The 5,120-nt window shown below is 46.4% G+C and overlaps 1 long non-coding RNA gene across 1 annotated transcript in view; it reads left to right on the top strand.

Annotated features, from left to right (window-relative positions):
• The first annotated feature begins 370 nt into the window (after positions 1-370).
• LOC144226012 (uncharacterized) overlaps positions 371-5,120 on the top strand; it is a 54,731-nt gene continuing 49,981 nt past the window's right edge. Inside the window, exons 1-2 of the long non-coding RNA XR_013333500.1 lie at positions 371-456; positions 2,244-2,346. This is a non-coding gene — a long non-coding RNA (uncharacterized LOC144226012). The remainder of the gene's footprint in view (positions 457-2,243; positions 2,347-5,120) is intronic.

Below are 5,120 nucleotides of genomic sequence, written 5' to 3'. Positions count from 1 at the left end.
GGGTGCCGGGACCTGGGGAGCTGGGGAAGGCCTCCGGCCTCGCCGCTCCGGGGCCCCCCCGCAGCCGCTCCAAACAAAAGGCCCCGGTCCCCCGAGCCCCCGCCGCCGCCGCCGCACTGAGAAATAGCCCGCCCAGGCCGAGCGCCCACGTGACGCCGGCCCCACCTCTCTCTGCCGGCTGCTGGGGATGGTAGTTCTCCGGGTCGCGATGGCCCGGTCTCTGGATGCAGCTTTCCAGTCAGACTACAAAGCCCAGGCTGCATCGCAGTCCCCCCTCTGAGGCCCCTCCGTTTCCGGAGGTCGCCTCAGCGTGGTCCCAGAGATAAAGGGGCGGGGCTTTAATCACGCCAGCGACGACGCGACCAATGGTGGCTGAGTTGGGCGGGCTGCGGAAGTCTGGGGCTCGGGCTTCGCCCCGCGGCTGGAAGAGAGGGGAAGGGTACTGTGTCTGTGCAGGTACTGTCATGGCTGTTCTAGAAGTCGCAGCCTTCCCCTGGAGGTAGAAAACCTGGTCATTGTGCCATGGAAAACGCTCAACACAGGGCTGTAGAGCCGCTGTTTAGGCAGACCGTTGAATGCATTTGTAAATTAAAGTCGTTCACAACGAGACCCTCTGGGGGCTCGTTCATAGAGACGCCTCAAATGTTGTGGGAGTTGGAATAATAATAGCAATAAAAATAATAACTAACATTTATGGAATGCTTGCCATGTCCTTGGCACTCTGCTAAGCACTTTTTGTGGAATTACTTAGTTGAATTGAGCAACCTTGTAAACTACCGACGATTATTTTTATTATCTATCACTCATTTTGAAGATGGGGTGGGATCTGAGAAGTCAACTTGGAGAACACGTGCTCTTTGCCACAGTTCCCGGTCCCTTCAGGGGCCCTGCAGTCCAGCTTCCTCCTTCCAGAGGGGAAAATTTCCCGAGGAGATCATTAGATTTTCCAGTTCTCACAGCAAAGCCAGAGATCCCTTTCCCTATGCACCCTAGGTTCTGAGTCTTCTAGCTGGAACAGGAAGGGATGGCATTGAGCATCTTTTCCTGCCCTCCCCTGCGCCTCTGTCCCCCAGTAAGCTGACCAGGAATTCAGTGACTGTGGCAACAGATGGTCTGAGAGTTGGCAATGGATGGTTGAACTTTATTGCCCCTTTCTTATGGAGGATGAGACAAGGATTGCGAATATGGACAGGAAGGGGCACAGACGACCAGGGAGCTCTCTACTGAGAGCTGGCACTTAGCAAGGTGGTTTCCTTTTAAAATTTTAATTTAGGGTTGCCTGGGTGTCTGAGTCAGTTGAGCATCCCACTCTTGATTTCAGCTCAGGCCATGTTCCCCAGGTGTTGGAATGAGGCCCTCTTGGGGCTTTGTTATGGAGCCTGCTTAAGATTCTGTCTCTCTCTCTCTCTCTCTCTCTCTCTCTCTCTCTCTCTCTCTCTCTCCCACCCCCTCCCCTCCCCCTTGCTTGTGCCTGTTCTTTCTCTATCAAAAATTAAGTAATTAATTAAAATAAAATTTAAATTTAATCCTCACAACCACCCTTTGAAATATAATGATTAAGAACTGTAGACTTGAATTTATATCTTGGTCCTATAACTTGGCAATAAATTTGGGCATATTACTTCATCTCTCTGATTCTCATTGGAAATGATGATGTCTATGTTTCTTGGGGTTAGGATGAGGATTAGGTGAAAGAAGGGATATAAAATAGTTAACTCACTGCTTGTCATATGAGTAGTGATCTGTAAGTGATGACTATGTCTGTTATTGCTGTTGTTATCCTTATAGTAAAGATGAGGAAAGGTTATCTACACTGTTTGCTTAAGGTAATTATTTGGGATTGGACCTCAAGTTTAATTGGTACTTTGTGGTTCCTTATTTTTGTTATTTTAACCCCAGGTTTCACATTTGCTGTTTAGAAATATATTTCTATTTTTTATAGAAACATTTTTCTGAGCTCCCTGATGTGTGACCTGATTATTCTGAACCATGAATGGTAGACTTAACCTTCTTTTCCTCTTTTATTCCCTCTTGTCATTTCATCCCATATAGAACTGTAGCTATTCTTAAATGGTCATGTTTGCCCACAGTTTTACTGGGTGAGAATCATGATTTCTGATCAGACATGACTTCAAAGAGTGTTCAGTATCTAATATGATTCACTCGCTGGTTTTGTAAAAATGTACATACCCTGTTCTCTACCAGAATATATCTTTTGATTATTTCCTGCTTTTTTTTGACAGCATCAGCTTGGAAGTCAAAAGGGAAGTGATATGTGTGTCTTGTGATAGGCTGGCCATGGACCAAGAGGAAGGAGAGCTAAAATGAGAAGCCATAAGAATTTCGGTGAGTTTTGGACACAAGCTCTTGTTAGTTTCCGTGACCACAGAGACGAGTGTACATGTGGGTGACTAGTTCAATTTAGCTTAAAAGTTAGGCTTACATGGTGATGCTATGTCCCAGAAAACCACTGAACTTTGAATACTGAGAATTCCTGTCCATGGAATTTCTGTGTGGTCCTGGGAAAGTCCTTTCTCCTTTCTCGGTTTCAGATTACACACCTTTAAAAAGAAACGATTGAGATTTCTTCTGTTTCTGATTTTTGAAGTTCACAAAAAGTTTCAGATTTCTGAAGTTCACTAAAATATGTCTCTTTTTCAGAAACATTATGAGATGTGTTCAACTACGTCTTCCTTTAAGTTTTTTCCCCCCCCCAATGGTATTGAAACTGACAGGTTATCCTGCTTCAGTTTTTGGGCAGAAACTTTCTTCTGCATTCCCAACTGGCTATCAGCCCCATCTCTCCCTCCAGTACTGTTTGGTTAACTGCATTTTCTCTCTTCTCTCTCATGTCCTTAAAACCTTTCCCAGCAGGGTGAGTGTGGGAGTTGGGGAGAGTATCTAAAGGGGCCAAGAGACTGTGTTCCTGTTTCAATATTTATAGTTTATCACCCACAATAAATTCACCCTATCTTGCAGAGGAATAGAGAGGAGAATGAACACAATCTCATTTTGCTTTTACTGAGTGTGTCAATGGAGGTAGGTGGTAGATTGTACATAATGATGCTGATGAGGTCTCCTGGCATAAAGTAAACACACACACACACACACACCCTGGCTTCAAAGCCCAGACCAAGCTTGTAACAGTGGATTCTATCTCTAATTAGATGGCCAAGAACATATTCCAGTCAGTCCTTGGCTCCACAAACTCAAACCAGCATCTCACTGGGGAGGGCATCATAGTATAAGCAGCACCAGCATCACCATGATAATATTGGAAACACAATTTTATCCAGCAAATGTTAATTGAGCTTTAACTATGTTCTCGGCACTGGAATACATGCTAGGAGAAGAGAGAGGGGAAAAAGAGAGAAATAATAATCAAGTTACCAAATCAGTGAACAAGAATAGGCTATGGTGAGTGATATGAAAGAAATAATCAGATCGATGTGTGAGGGCAGAGAAGGAGGGCTCTATTTTAGTTTGGATGGTCAGAGAAGGCTTCTCCAAGGAGGCAGTGTATGAGCTGGAATCCTTGCAGATTGTTGGGGAAGACAGAGGTGTGACTGGCAATGGAGATAGGTTTGGCTTGAGGAGCAGAGCAGAGTATGGGCAGTAGAGAGCAAAGTGATTGGTAAAGTGATTGGTAGTCATTGGAGGTACAGTTGGAGAGGTGGGCATGCTGGGCCTTGAGGACCCCTGGAAATTTTCAAATGGGGGATTGACATGATCTATGATTTTAGAAAGCCACTCTGGCTACCGTGTGGACAATGAGTGGACCAGAGAGGTTCTGTGACTTGGAAATGGAAAGGCTCCTCCCTCGCCCTCCTGGCCCACATGCAAGCAGTCACCACGTCTAAGAGGCTCCGGGAACACTCTGTGAAGTGTGTGGGAACATGAATCAGTGTGGTGGCAGCAGAGAGGGAGAGAAGTGCTGCGATGAGAACTTCACTTAACAACTGCTTTCTGAGCTCCTACAGTGTGTCAGTTAACATTCTAAGTATTTGTGGTACGGTGAAGAACAAAACAAAGTCTTGTCCCCCTGGAGTCTACATTTCAAAGGGGACCTAGACAGTAAACAAGTAGAAAGATGTATGATCTTTTAGACAGTGTAAATGCTATGAAGATAATAAAGTGGGACGGAGATCAGGAGTGATAGGGCTGTTTGAGATAGAGTGCTGCAGAAGTGGATTGGGGAGGGAAAGGGAGGAAAGAAGACAGGTTTTAGGGTGTCGTAGTGTCACTTGGCAAGAAGGAGCATAGGGGACGAATAAGTGGGAAATCAAGGGTCTGCCTTGGCCTTGTTGGTCTTCCAGGACCATCCTCTCCTGAAATTGGGGATGCGGTCCATGTTTTGTCATAGCAGTCAGCCTGTGTGAACACTTGGTGGTTTGTGTGATAGAGGCTCCCAGCTGGGGTGTCGCATACCTCTGCCGTGCCCAGGAATGAGTCCCCTAGGACCTTCCTTGTGGGGACAGAGGAGATCCTCTGGAGCTCCACTCTGCCCACCGAGCCCCGCTTCCTGGCACTTTAGCCTCAACAAGTCCAGATATGAACTTATCACCCTCCCAACCCTCTTCTTCTGCCTGCTCACTTTCCTAAAGGCCTTGTCTCAGCTGGTGATGCCAGCATCCACCCACTTGCCCAACACAGGAAGCTGGGACTCTTCTCACCCCCTCCCAGCCCACATCTGACCAGTCACTAGGTCCTCTTGCTGCTGTCTCTGTTACTTGTGTCCAACCTCACCACTCTCATCTGAGCACCAGCCTCCACATCTCCCTCTCTTAAAGGTCCTTCCTGCCTCTTGTCTAGCTTTTTTCCATCTGCCTTCCTTGGTGATGCCAGAGTGAGTTTTCTCAAAAGCAAACTGGACTGTATTATTTCCAGGGCTTAGAACCATGTCTCTCCCCCAGTGTTGTCTTCAGAATAAAATACAGCCCCTTAGCTTAGGATATAAGACCCATTATGACTGGCTGGTGTAAACTTTAGCTGCTTCGCTTGCATCCATGCACCCTCATTATATGCTCTGATAAGACAAAAACTACTTCTAGCAAATGGAGTACATTGTACTGCCTAATACTGTCACCCCTTTTGCATATGGAAGGCTCTCTTCTTGAATT

The sequence above is a fragment of the Crocuta crocuta genome, unplaced genomic scaffold, assembly GCF_008692635.1.
Source record: "Crocuta crocuta isolate KB4526 unplaced genomic scaffold, BGI_CrCroc_1.0 scaffold131, whole genome shotgun sequence".
Lineage (NCBI taxonomy): Eukaryota > Metazoa > Chordata > Mammalia > Carnivora > Hyaenidae > Crocuta > Crocuta crocuta.
This window is presented reverse-complemented; position numbering and strand designations above follow the sequence as displayed.